Genomic DNA, 15227 nt, shown 5'->3' with positions numbered 1-15227 from the left:
TGCTCATATCAGAATAGTTGTTGTTACACCTGTTATAAAAGGAAATGCAAAGTGAATGGAGATACCTCACACCATGCACCTTGCGCCATGAGGCAGCAGAAAGAGCATTAAGTACTCCTCGAGTCAGGGATTTAAGTGGACATTAAGGTCCCGAAGATGAAAGCTGCACTTCCAAAGAAAGCAAGTAATCCTTAGCATTGTTAGAGAAGTGCCAGAAACCTTCTGAGTAAGTCCACAGTACATAAGTCTTTTGGGGAAGGAACCAAATTCAAATTTAACCTTCTGGGGTACCCAAGAAGATGACTCGCCTTTAAAGCCTGCATGTTTCTTTAAAGTGTTTTAGGAAATACTGTGTGTACCTTCCTTCCTCCACTCAGCTTATTCACAAGTACATTCAACTGCAAATGCTGAACATAAATATCTATTTCTGTTACACTGTTTTCAGCCAGGTTTCAATTACTGGTGATCTGAAGATGAGTGTCAAAGGGCAGGTCAAACTGAAATAATTTGAGCACTCAGCTCCAAAAAATCCGAAGCGTAAGAAGGTGCGCCACTGCCCTGTCATGACAAGCACAGCCAGAGGAATTACCTAGCAGGCAAGAAAATCCTGAGAAAGTTTGATAGTGCCTAGCATAAAATGTCTATGCTACAACAGCATCAGAGGAAAAGCTCTAGAAAAAATAAATTCAGTAACAGGTCACTTACTAAAACCAAAAGGTTAATTCCTCTCATTTTTGACAGTATATGATTAATCACCTAGAGCTGTGTTTTCCTGTCAGTATGAAAAGGGAAAAATGATTATCAGTAAAAGGAAGCCAAGCTTTAAAGCCAAACATATAATAAAAAGGGAACATGCAAGTACATTTATACACTTGCTTCCTTTGCTCTCATTTAATTACCTATACCTGATTATAAAAAGGTCTCTTGCACTGTCTACGTGAGTAGCTGTAAGGAAATTAAATGAAAAATACAAGAAAGAAGCTTAAAAAGCAGCAAAGCAAATGCAGAAGAAGGAATGCTCTGTAAATTCTAAATTATTTTATGAAAGCAAGTCTCCATTTGCTAACAATGACATCTCTTACAGTAACAGTTAGTTATCAAGATTGGAAAAAGATCACTGCCTGTGAAATGCAGATACAATCAGAAAGAAGGCAGCAATGAGAATACAGTTTTATTAATGGAAAAAACCCTGCAGAAGCTACAAATAACTTTCAGGTGATGCAGCCAAGAAAAATAAAAAAGAAAAAAAATCTAATTCACTACAGCATGAAAAATTTAGCCTTTACAATACTAACGAAACTGTGAAACCTGAAACAAACAGAATATGGATGTTTAAAATCTGGGGTACTGACAGACTGTATGAAAAGAACTAATCCTAATTCATATGACAATATTCTAATAGACCAAAATCTTATATTACAACTTCTGACGTCTGCATCAGAAAATTACTGTCTGTATACAGTTTTTATTAGGTAGGCAAAAAAGTAAGATGTTAAAGTGATATCAAAATTTACTTTCTTAAGAAGACTTCTATACATAGACTATACCTAATCCTTGGATTAAGTCATAATGTATTTTATAATTAAAGAAGCAAGAATATAATTATTGTCTTCAGCATAAATCTCTCTCCTGAGGTGTCATGATTCTTAATCAAAAGTGCTGGCTGCATGACCATCCAAATGGAGTTTACCACGGCAGAAACGTTTACTGCTCACCACCTATCAACACAGGTATCGAAAATACAAACTTCTGCAAAGCAAAGCCTCTTTATTCTGCAGTAATTTTTGTGTTCTTCCTGCTATTTATTGTTAGAGCTTGCAGTCCCCAGCAAACTGTAAAGGCAATCTCCCCATTGCTAACTTTTATATCTTTAGCCCCTTTCATGGTCTGTATATTTCTTTTTTTCCCCTGGTACTGACTGGATATTATTCAGTGTGAGATGATCTATGCTTTCTCACACAGCCTGCTTAGTCTTTCTGAGGATGGCCTCCACAAGCTGCTTCTTATGTAGTTCAACACTTCTCAGTCTTTTCCCATGTTTTTCTTTAGACAGCTTAATGAAGAGAAAGCAATGAGCTCTAAGTCCCAAGAGGCTCACCAGATTGCACTGCAGCATACCTTAAAGCCTACCCCAGACCACTTTGGCCCTGTTATATTCTCCCATGGAAATCAGAAGACAACTGCAGAAATTTGACAACGGGATGCGCTAGGACACAGCTGTACTTCCTCCTTAGTATTAGTATTATTTTGACTAAAAGAAGATTTTCTTTTGCTCACTCTCCTTCACAGAAAAACAAAGCTCCTATTAAAAGGAAACATGGTGATGCATTAAAAATCTCTCTTCTCTTCATACTTTGTTTCTACTAGAATTTAAAACTTTACTATGGCAGAATGTAACCTCTGGGCACCTAAAATCTCACCAGAATAAGCTCTTCTATCTTAATAGGACAGAAGAGACTACTCCCCAAGATCAAAGGTCTTTAAAGCCTTTGAACTGGTAGCGAGCCCAAGCATCAGAGAGCTTTGAGCCTGCTTGGGAGATGAAGGCCTGCTCCATGTAATTTCTAGGCAGTTCAGTCGCCAGGCAGCACCTAACCACCCAACCTTTTAGCAGTTTCTGGGCTATGCAAAGACATACCAAACACCTGGTAATATTTAGGCTGGTAGCTGTAGAAAGGGAACTTTCACGGGCACAACGTAAGTGTGAGGCACCTGAGGTCTGCTTATACCCTGTGTCAGATCTGCCCCTTATTCGCTACATACAGAACATTTGTAAGATCGAGGGTTCAGAATTGGAAACAGGTTAGCAGGTCTGTGAACGTTTCACTGAGGAACAAAACCTTTTCTCTGTGCTCCTCTATCACAGGAGTGCCAGCTTTTTTTTTAATCGAGAAAGCATGTAAGTGGGCTGACACTCTCCCTACTGACTTGCGCGGTGCATAGTCATTTCCATACGTTCCGAGCCACACAACAAGGACACATCTCTCAAGTTTTCTCACCTCAGACCACAAGCACATCTAAACCTGCTAGAGACTTTCAGGCCAGGACCTCTCCTGTTTTGCACTGGTTCCCTGTATTCTTATTTTTTACTAAATCATTCAAAAGAATGTATCTTCCCAAAGTAGAAGTTCTGAGGCCAGTTCACAGGCTGCATTGACCCCACTAAGTGCCAAGGCTACGCATACACACAAGACAAGACAGATCTGCATCAATATTGCCCCACAGCAATGGCAGAGCCTGGCCATACGTGGGAAGAGTAGGCAGACCACAATTCCTGACAGGAACATAAGTTGTCCAAATAAACTTTCCCTTCTCACTTCTGAGGAACAAAAAAGACTGGTTGGAACCAGTCTGTGGATGATGTTGCTACAATGCAGTGGCACAGATGAAGTTAATCAAGAACTCCCTTGAGAAATAAATGTGCTGTGTGTAGTAAAAATACATAAAATTGAAACATTAAGACTATGATAAACCCTTCCATGTGCGCAGATTCCAGGCCAAAAAAACAGAGCATCCAAGAAAGCTTACTTTTCAGTACTACCAAAATGTCAAATGTGATCCCTGGGTGACCTGAAACAGCAATCATATTTTTTTCTACATGTTTTTCCGGGGCGGTTATGCAAACCAAATCTTTGTAACTCAGTGGGGAAGACCCACAGGTTAACTGAGCAATACAGCTTCCCCCATCACCACCCTGATTTTGTCAACTTCTCTGACAAACTACATACAGCACAATGAAGTGTTCTAGGTATCAGGGAATGTAAATATTTGTGGTTTAAGGGTGTATTGTGCAAGATGAACAGTGTTGTAACAGTGACTTGCTTTAAGTCTGCAAATGCTGTTTACACACACTCTAACTGCATCAAATACATTTTTTACTCTCTCTCTGAGGAAGTATTAAGGCTTTGGAAACAGCAGAGTTCCATTTCTTAATCATTTCTGTAAGTTGAAGTCATTAGTGAGTGTTCTGGTTTCAGCTTGGATAGAGTTAATTCTCTTCCTACTACCCAGTACAGTGCCACATTTTGGATTTAGGATGAGAATAAAGTTGATAGCAACAACTAAAACATCAGTATGTTAAGTAGTGTTTACTCAAAGTCAAGGAATTTTCAGCTTCTCACACCACCCCACCAGTAAATAAGCTTGGGGCAAAAGAAGCTGAGATGAGAAACAGCCAGGACAGCTGTCTCAAACTGGCAAAAGGGATATTCCATACCATATGACATCATGCTCAGTATATAAACTAGGGGGAAGGCTGGCCAGAGGTTGCTGCTTGGGAACTGGCTGCGCGCTGGTGAGCAAGTGATGAGTGACTGCATTGTGCATTATTTTTTTTTGTACATTCTAATTATTTTATGATTATTATTTTCCCCTCCTTTTCTGTCCTATTAAAACTGTCTTTATCTCAACCCACAAATTCTACTTTTTTCCTTCTTTCTCCCCCATCTCACTGGAGGGGAGTGGCTGTGTGGTGTTTAGGTGCCTGCTGGGTTAAACCACAACAGTGGGGACCAACAACATTACTAAACAGCTGACAGAGCCAGTTCTTATGAAAGATCATTTATAGACCTTTAGCAATTTGCAACCCAGTCATTTTCAGCCTATAAGATAAGACACGTTTATTCATATAACAGTACATCACAGAGCCCTGTAAATTTTCCATTTCTGAGTTCATGCTACAGAAATGTTCACACATAAACCTCACTTATGCCCTCCATTATTCTTACAGAAGGTAAATGCTACAGAACACGGTCCTTCAGTTGCCAAAAGCACTTTTTCAAAATGAATGCTCTAGCATTCAGTACCTGCTCCTGGGGAAATATTTGAAAACACAGCCTTTACTTGTTCCTCTCTTCTTAGTATTTATAGCTAAGAAAGTGGGACATTCTTATAATAAACAATTACAGACACAGAGTACTCATCTGACCCACCCCTCCTAATGTTTCCTTAACAGAAGCACGCGCCAGGTGTTCATTTTTATAAAGACATCTTTTCCATGGATACCCGGGTCCATAACGGATAAGAGTATGCAACAACAATAGCAGAGCCAATTCTTTTATTAGGCCACTGGTCAAAAGCATCAGCAGACCAGAAATCAGGGCACAGAGTATGCCTCCAGTTATTTCTGTGGCTATGTTCACATACACACTTCTCTTCAATCAGGCTTCTGAAAATCAAGGAAAAGCAAAATATATTAATCCAAGATGCTTCGTAAAATAACAAATAAAACCCACACCTGTTGGTTTTCATATTCTACCCCAGGGCATTAAGAAAACAAAAGACACATTTGTGCTCAGCTGTGAAGGCTGCCAACAATAGCAGTTTTCAGTTGGCTAATGTTCCTGTAGGGCTTTCTTCCACTTCCCACCCACTTTCTATGCTAATATTTTAGTGTTCATAGTGTGTGCAAATTTGATAAATGCACGCAAAGACTTTATTCCTACCTACAAAGCACAGATTACAGAGTCAGAGATGGTACAAGTGTCTGCAGACCACTTCATCAAGACACTTTAGCCCTGATTTCTATGACAACTATGACTAAAAAAAACCCCACAGATTTTTCCTGTTTTTTCCTGTTTCTAGCACTGCTACTGAAATTGAGAAGCACATGATTAATGTGATGTGACAAAAAGAGTGAAAAGAATGTGTGACATTAATAGCAAAACACTGAGCCATGAAGACAACTTTTTTTCTTTAATGATGTCCAAAAGGGACAGAATAGACCAACAAAATGATTATAAGAAGCCAGACTAGATTTTACTCAAGCACTGGGAACCTTCAAAGCACACATTCACACGGTGCAGAGTTCAAGCTAATAAAACCTAAAATTCACACACACACACCCCCACACACAACCTTTTATACTTTAGTTTGCTGTGGTTTCAAACAGCCAGCTGGCAATTCACTCATTCTACTCTTTTGAGAGAAGTGACAGAAAAACAAGAGCAGCATTAGTAAAGGTCTGAAACTGCTGCATTGCCACAGCAAGCCACACTGGCACAGGTGAAAACAACTTCGAACAGTCCCTAAAGAACAAAAAGTAGTTGTTTTTTATATGCATTTTGCCTATTTCTGGGTTAAAACAACCTCATCATTTAAAAGGGAATAAATCTCCACTTCAAAAAATATTATGCTTTATGCATTATGTAAAAATATATGCACTATTATGTATAGTCATTATATGTATTTATTAGATATTATATAAACAGTACAGCTACTAAAATTGAGTAACATGCTGTAAAGCGTTTCAGTGCCAATATAAACAGAAAGGCCCTGAGAACAGTAAGTGCAAGTTTGATCACCTGGTCACCTACAACTGTTTGCCAACCAATCCTCACCTGGTATTTACCTGTTTACGGTGTGTCCCACCATCTCTCCTCTATATCACATCTTCTATTCTAATCTTTTGTCCAGTGCTGCATCTTGTACCACCTTCCCAATATATCTTCACACAAGGCTTAATTTGCCTTAACAGGAAAACCTGAGTGCACTTTTCATCCTGAACCTTCTCTATACTACCTCTTTGTGTCTCTACAGCAGCATATTCTCCTTTGTGATTAAAACTTGCAAACTCTCACAACGGCTAGTCAGCCAGATCTTCTTCAATCCTTCCTCTTTTTGACCCATGATTTGTTTTTGGCAACAACTCTACGTGCAAAACCTGAGCATATTTAAAAGCAGAACAACACTGCTTCTTTTGAGACTGGCCACTTCTGTTCCCTATTGCCCTAGTCCATTTCCCACTTCTGGCTAGAACGTTGTTGCAGTTCACGCCCATCACACAGTGCAGCCTCCCAGAATTTTCTCTCACCTGGCACCTCAAATCATCTGCTCCCCACCACTTCTTCCAGGTGACTTTCCTGAAGTCCCTTAATTGATTTGTCACTTTTTGCATGACATTAATATACTAGGTTTTGAAAGTTCTTCACATTTTGTCCTTGTAGCCCTTTGTTCTCTGCATCTTCTCCTTCCATCTCTAAACAAATGGACGCCCTTCATCTTGCATATTGGAAACTCTTGTTCTACTTCACTGCCCTGTATTAATTTTTGGTTCTCAATTTTAGACTGTATGCCCTCCACCTCTAATTTTTTTTTAATTTCTGCTGATAAATATCTGCATGCATACAGTATTCCTCATTTTCTCCTATCTTCTATTTTCTGCTGGTTTGTTTAATTTTTTTTTGGCTTCTCAGTCATGATTAATTTTTAAATAGTTCAGACATTAAACACGGCAAGTTATATTCCAGAACACGCAAGCTTACTCCACTTACTCTCAGCAGGAATTAAAGTAAGCGGACCAAAAGCACTGAGACTGCTTTAGCACAACACGTTTCAGCCAAAATGTAGCTTCTATTTTTCAGATTTTACAGAGGAAAACAATTCAGCAATTGGAGTTTCAGGGTGCTTACAACCTTTTCGCACTGTACAATCTGACAGCTGTAGAGAATGAGATTAGAGGGCAGTAACCAGAAGAAAACTCTGAACTTAACCATACATTGAGCTTCTGAAACTAATACTGAAATAATTTTTCATTACAAAATGCTGCTGAAAATGAAAAGTGCACTGGAACTTTAGTTCCAGGAAGCATCTGTCTGAAAGCCTTTCTACATACCCCCTTGTGCTAATAGGTGTCAAAGCTATATGACGTATTCATAAAAATCACAAAGTTGGTTTCCTGAGTCAGTCAGAAACACCTGAAGTAAAAGTATATGCAGCACAAGTCAGTCAGAGCATACAGCTAATGGAAATGACAACTCATCCCACAGCAGGGACACTTCAAACATCGGTGGACAGCTTAATGACTGGTTACTTTTAAAGGGAACTTGACAAATATATCAGATCTTTGTGACACAGCCATCTGATGGCTGCATTATATTCAGTACAGAGGTTTTATTTTCCAGTCCTATGTTTCCAACAAGTCAGAACAAAGTCAGTCTGCAAAAGGCTGAGTCCTTGAGTACTTGTACCCATGTATTTTCAAATACCCTGTTTCGAACACTAATGCTGAAAATTAGTGTTATATATCTGCTCCTGAATGAGTAGCTCTAAACTATAATTAAAGAAATTGAAAAAACATTTCCTATTTCCTGCAGAAAGTTGCAGTAAGTTTGCAGAAAACAGCGAAAAAAATCTTAGGAATTGAAAGTAAGTTCAGAAAAACACATCATATATAAGAGATGCCTGGAATTTCAAGCATTGACTCAGCAGTCTAACAAGCCCTAAAGCATCTGCTTGCCCTCAAATACTTCAGTGAAGAGGGATGGGCTTAAGTACATACTCAAATGCCTTGCTCAACTCCAGTCCTACAGACTCCATTCTTAAAGAGGAATAGTTCAACCCATTAAATCCAGTAAGAGCATTATAAACTCTGAAGACACCTCTGTTTGACCACTAAAATTTTGAAGGCAACTAGATTTCTAAAATAATGCTATGAGACATATTCATTTTCCCTCTAATTGTTGATCAAACAATAGTGTGTAATAATAAAAAGAAAAAAACTGCAGCTTACTGTAAACACAAAAAACACTCACCTACAGCAATATGTGAACTATGGTAGCAGATTATTTTTTAACTTGAAATTAATCATGACCTACTAAACTGATACTAGCTAGTTTTAATATAAATGAGTAATTACTCCATTGAAGACACCAAATCATGACAACTGCCTAAGCCAAATCATGACAACTGCCTAAGATATCTACCTGGCTTGGACAGACATAAGTTACTGGTTTTGAAGCTGCTGCAAAGATCAGCCTTCTGAATTCTAAGTTCTTCACTTTGGCAATGTTTATTTTTAGAAAGTGTATCAATGATCACCATCTTTTGCCCTGATGTCATTTCTAGAACAAGATATTGCATTAATTGGGAATGAGAAACTTTTTTTTTTTTTTTTTATTTTTAAACAGAAGATGACCAGTGAGACTGCTCAGTTCACTGCTGGCTTATGGATGCAAGAATATTCCGTATTTAAGAGAAAGGGAAAAAAGAGAAATCAAAAGTAGAAATTCCATTGTGCAGAAAAGGTCAACAACTTTTACTTCTAGTATTTCCTGTAGCCACTGTTACTTTAAAACTAAACATTACACATGACCTATTCTACCAGAGACTAAGGGCTTCTTTTATGCAAATCCATTTGAAATCACTGACATTTATCTTAATAAAAGCTCATGGACTTCAACCCCCTAGGAGGAAGCAACTGCAGAACTAGAATCAAGTCCAAAAAGAACAGAAACAATGGTTTGGCAACTATCACTATGACTCAGAGGAAATGTATTAAGCACATCAAAGTCAAAGCTTTTCATAACAAAAAGAAAGGCTAAGAATACATAAGCACATGCCTACAGGAATATTTCTATGAAAATAACAGTAGGCTGTGCCAGTACTATAGGACTAAAGATACTATTGCATTAGTAAAAATATCGTAATAACTAAACCTCAGTATTTACCAAATAGCAAGCCACAGGTAAAGTAAGTATTTATTTCTACATGGCCCACAAAAAGCTAAAACAGTAATAAACTCAAAAAAGAGTTCCACATTAAATTGTAATTTGATTATTCGCCTTCTGTTAATTTATATTAAAACGAAGAAGTGGTTTATGACTAACCCACTATATTATTTTTTCTGCTCTGCCAAGTTGCTATGTATTTGCTCATAAGAATAGCAAATCGCCTCACATACCACGTGCATGAACAGGTTTTAACCATTTGAAGCTTTATATTACACCAATCTTTGATACCAGAATTCTGATGCCATGATCTCCAAGCTATATAGTATGGCCTTATTTTGAAAGTAGATCATACTGACGTTATTTTTAGAATCACTTTCTTGTAACTCAATTCACTGAGAGTTTGTAAAACCAATTTTTTAAAAATCCCAAAAAACTATTAGTCTTGCATAAAAGATGTACCCAAATGGAGTCTTTTCTCATAACAAAAATACATCTCAGAGGATTACTGTTAAAGTGCCACCGCAGTAATTTCGGTCACCACTAACTGGTGAATCCTTTTTTGAAGGTTAGTGGTCTAATTTGTAATAACCTAGACTTCTGTCCCAGAGTTTGAATACATCTGATATTCTTTCAGTTTTATTTTCTAACACCAATGCAAACCCACCCACTGTAACTGACTGAACCATGGAAACACAAAAGCCTCTAATACCCAAAACAAAGGATAAATGCCTAAATCCTCCAAGTGTTTTGCTTCCTCATTCCTAATTTGTTTTATTTCAGTAAGATATTCACACCTAACCTTGCCCGATTCAACAGCTGCCATCATTTCACTCTTTTTACAGACGGTGAATGAATATGCTCTTAGGCAAGTAAGTCTGATGCTTTTCTTTTTTTAAATTAAGGTGAGGATAGTGATACCGGAGGCATTTTACCAGTGTGCTTAACTGTAAATGTTGCAACTAATGTATCCATGGCATTGCTGAGCAGTACAACACTGCATTATGTAGTTTAGCTACTAAGTAGATAAGAACCAGTCGGAAGCCAAGACATGAGCCAAGAGTGCTGAAACAGAGCCAGAAGAAGAGAAGGCCATGAGAAGGGTAAGAAGAGGAAGATGATGAAGAAGAGGATGAAGATGTCACAAACTACCACCAGAGGACCCCCTACTCATCAGGCCACACATGCATAGTAAGAGTGTAGATATAAGTAGTTTTGGAACTTAATGAATATGCTAATAATTTCTCAGAAATTTCATTAATTTATATAGATTGGCTGTATAAAGATAAACAGTGAACAAAGTCGGTATGCACATTGGGCAGAATTTATCTCCTGTGCATCTGGTGCTGAAAATAAGGAATGCCTGCTTTCTCAAACTCCAAACCAAGAATTGGAGAGTTCTGTCTCTGATTTTTTGGTATTAATAGAATGGCAGGAATTTTTAAAACACCCACAAATTGAAAGTAAAAGCAAGCATTACCAGATATTTAAACTTTGCTGACAAATTTCTGGGGTTTATTGTGTAAACAAGATTTCTTCCTTAAACGTGTGCTTTCATTAGCTTCTGCACTCTGTGCCATACATTATGTCCAGAAGATAATCAAAAGAACTGGCAGTATATAGAAATCCTGCACCAGATTAAGCCAGCTAGTGCTGCAAGCCCAAAGTCCCATGAGGCAAGCTATCCTCTTTAATGGTCAGTAGTTGCATGAAAACTGCCTAAAGGGATTTAAGCTTTTTCCCCACTATTAAGGCAACTAACACTTGGGTATTTGCACATGTAGTGTTAATTCCCAAGCTGCCAGCCTTTTCCCTAGCTACTGAGCTTCTTAGGAAACACTATGAACTGGGTTATCTCTCTGTTGGCAAAACAAACAGGGTAAAGAATTCTCTGCCTTGGGAAAATAAGAAGATCCTAGACTACAGGGAGCACAAGAGAGAAAGGGAACTGTGAGGAAAAGCTGTCAAAAGGAAAAAAACCCAATAATCCCACTATGTAAAATAACAGGATGCATTTCAGTTTCTCATGGGTGTCAAGTTCATCCCTGGTACATGTTTAGTATTAGAGATATGATCAACCTTTTAAAACCACAACAGCTTTCAGGGATAAAACAAACCCAGTCAACAGGCCATTCTAGATAATGTTTATCCCTTGTTTCTGTAAATAAAGGCCCCAGGGAAGACAGCTAATACTAGTCACTGTGCCAGCATTTGGACTCTCTGGAATATTACACTATCTGAAAGGGTAAAACTGGAATATCATTGATATTAGCTGTCTGACAAGATAAAACAGGAATATCTACATGGTAATCATTGCATAGTATTGTACTGATATTAGAAAAGACAACAAGTAATAAATATAATTAGGAAATTATTGAATTTAATTAGCCTGATTGTTCTTATATACCTATTTTCTCTAAATATATTTACAGCAACATGATTTGTTCAGCATATTCACGCTGTCACTTTAAGTCAGGAATTTTATTATTCTGATTAGAGATGGTATGTGCCAGGTGTTCTATTGCCAAACCTTGATCACCGATACAGGTATGGTTTTGAACAGAATCACAGCACAGGGCTCTGGTAAAAAAAGCAAACACTCAACAACCCTCCCCAAAAAACACTGCCCAAACTACACCTGAACACTGACAATAAAATGGAAAGATTTCAATTTACTCAGCAGAAAAACTCTTCACTACATAGAGATCATTTCCAACAAGAAAAACTGGTGTTTTATTCAATTCCCATTCCCTTTAAGTATCAACCTCTGGTATTGTCATTGTTTTTTCTATGATCTGCTGAAGAAGTTATTCAGCGGAAATACTTTAAATTATGAATGTTATGTACCTCTATTATTAAAGAGCCAAATTTAATGTGGTTTCCATGGTACAGCTGAATATTCTACTTACCATATATAGTTTTCCACTAACTGAACCTACTGTAGAAAAAAGCCTTTCTCTTCTAAAACTGAGGTAAGGGAACTGGAGGTGGGAAATAACCCAGCTTCCAGTTTTGTTACTTAATTAAAACTGCCACTTCTAATTAAATTGCTGGCAAACCACTGGGGAAATAGTACCACTGTTATACCAAGTTTATAAAACAGAAATTCATTACTCGTATACTATTTGCGCATAGCCCTTTCAGCTAATTCCAAGAGCTCACAGCCAGTATGAGTCTCTGGGAGATGCAAAGGCTTTGTGAGTTCAGCATACAAAAAGGACAACAGCACTTCCCCTTCTTCTGACATCCATGAGAACTGACACAGAAAGCACACTGATAATGCATAAAAGCAAACCTCAGCAATTTCTGCTTCTTCCCAATACAGCTCACTGCTTTCGAAACCAAATCTGTATTTTAGTGCCTTCCACTGCCTGTAACACAGCTGGACGTATTCCAGTTTTGAGGACAGAGAAACCTGTGGCAGTATTTTTTATACTGCCCTTTGAGAGAACCAGTCTGTGATAGGAAGTTAGCTTATACAATAAAGCCTTCAATTAACAGACTCTCCTTTCTACTCTGCACTTGTGAGGCCACACCTGGACTGCTGTGTCCAGTTGTGGGCTCCTCAGCAAAGGAGAGCTAAGCAGCCTTCAGCAAGAGTCCAGTGAAGGGCCACAAAGATGATGAAGGCACTGGATCACTTCTTCTATGAGGGAAGCGACATCCACCTACAAGAAAGGCCAGAAGGAGGATCCAGGGAAGTACAGGCCTGTCAGTCTGACCTCGGTGCTGGGCAAGGTTATGAAGCAGATCATCTTGAGTGCCATCACATTGGACACACAGGACAACCAGGCAATCAGGCCCATTCAGCATGTGTTTATGAAAGGCAGGTCCTGCTTGACGAACCTGATCTTCTATGAGAAGGTGACCAACCTAGTGGATGAGGGAAAGGCTGTGCAAGTTGTCTACCTAGACATTAGTTAAGCCTCTGACACAATTTTCCACGGCATTCTCCTAGAGAAACTGGCCGCTCATGGCCTAGACGGGTGTACTCTATGCTGGGAAAAAAAAAAATGGCTGGACGGCTGAGCCCAAAGAGTGGCAGTGAATGGAGTTACATCCAGCTGGCAGCTAGTCACAAGTATTCCCCAGGATGCAGTATTGGGGCCAGTCCCATTTAGTATCCTTCTCAATGGTCTGGATGAAGAGGTGTTTGCAGGTGACACCAAGTTAGACAAGAATGTTGATCTGCAGGACATTCCCTCTGAACATCAGAAAACACTTTTAGTGTGAGGGTGACCAAGACCCGGTACAGGTTGTCCAGCAAGGTTGTGGAGGCTCCATCTCTGGAGCTATTCAGATGTCATCTGGACACAGCCTTGGGCAGCCTGCTGTAAGGTGGCCCTGCTTGAACAGGGACATTGGATCAGATGACCTCCAGAAGTACCTTCCAACCTCAGCCATCCTATGATTCTGTGAGCCTTCAGCATGAAGAAAGCCTAAATGCTGGGTATCCCACACCAACTGATTGTTATGAACATTTGGCTTCCGTGTCTTCAAAGACAAGGTTCAAATACAAATGGAGATCATGATCCTCATTCTTTGAATGAACAATTGTAAACATTTCCCGGAGAGGGTTCCAAAGTCTGGATTGATATTAAACCAAGCTCTTCACCCATTTCAAAAGACAACTATCCATTTAATGCCACCACAGGAACTAATTAAGAGCACATACATTCCTAAAGCCCTTTTACCTCCTGGTATATCAAGATTCCATTTGTGCAACCTAGTAGATGTTTCCCATGTTAAGAAGGCAAAGAAGTTTACTGCTTCGGTAATTTTTATTTTATTAATAACACCCTTAATAATCTGCCATGAACTTCCTGCTCAGATTCCCAATTTAATTGTAACCACTCCACACCTTTACACATCATACCATTTTCTGATTGCTTGGGTAACTACATGCAAAAGCAAGCTATGTGGTAGCTAAATAGGATGCCCATCATGGCAAGAATCTTGCTGTCAAGGAGACCAGGATTAGGCTGATAGCAGAAAAACCTTCACCTCCCCAGACGAGGTGTGGACAGATACTGATTTCTGGTACTTACTGTTGCACCTACTGAATACAACATGCAAGACCATCTACCACAAATACAGCCGACCAGATTTTCCTCTGCAATCTGCTCCCTTTTTTGCAGGGGAATATCAAGTCTGCAAAGAAGCAGAAAATTTCCTTTTAAAAAGGGAGGTCTCTGTTTCCATCTTCACTCCAAATGTTCACTTAAATGAATGTACCGATGATAATAAAGTATTACACTGAGGAAGCGCTAGTATGTTGTGTACCATCAGTCTAGCCCAGATACACTTCAAGTTAGAGGTAACTTTAAAACACAATAGGGCTAAAGCAGCTTTCACAGTTTGCACATCCTAAACAGACTCCTTGCACCACCTTTTCACTTCTACATAATGAAAACAACAAACTCCGTTACGCTATGCAGCAGGATTGAGCGATAGTGCCATGGAAAACATTACTCTGAATTGCCTAACTTCCACATTCTTGAAGTCTGACTCACAACCTGTATTATTGCTAAACTGTGTGCAAGGTTATTACGCATCATGTATGAACACAGTTGTCTCCAGTCTTCATCCACCCAGCTCTCACATGTGTAACACTGCACGTAAAACTTGTGCTACGTAAGGTAAACACTAAGAATCCAACTGTGGCATGGAGGTATGACAGAGCACCAAAATCTTGATTACCACTGGAAATATTAGTAGCACAATTATCTCTTCCACAACAATGTCCACTGGTATCTGTACATTCCCGAGTTTAGTCCTGAA

The 15227-nt window shown here is 38.9% G+C and overlaps 1 protein-coding gene and 1 long non-coding RNA gene across 15 annotated transcripts in view; both read right to left on the bottom strand.

The window, feature by feature from the left end:
• Positions 1-15227, bottom strand: part of CAMK2D (calcium/calmodulin dependent protein kinase II delta) — a 209087-nt gene that overhangs the window by 153380 nt on the left and 40480 nt on the right. The window lies entirely within an intron of this gene.
• On the bottom strand, positions 4591-8650 carry LOC129736172 (uncharacterized). The gene is made up of 2 exons (XR_008732441.1): positions 6350-8650; positions 4591-5167 (listed from the first exon to the last, which is right to left on the bottom strand). It is a non-coding gene; the product is annotated as an uncharacterized LOC129736172 (long non-coding RNA).

The sequence above is a fragment of the Falco cherrug genome, chromosome 1 (genome assembly GCF_023634085.1).
Source record: "Falco cherrug isolate bFalChe1 chromosome 1, bFalChe1.pri, whole genome shotgun sequence".
Taxonomy (NCBI): domain Eukaryota; kingdom Metazoa; phylum Chordata; class Aves; order Falconiformes; family Falconidae; genus Falco; species Falco cherrug.
Note: the sequence above shows the minus strand (reverse complement) of the source record. Positions and strands in the feature narration are given on the sequence as shown.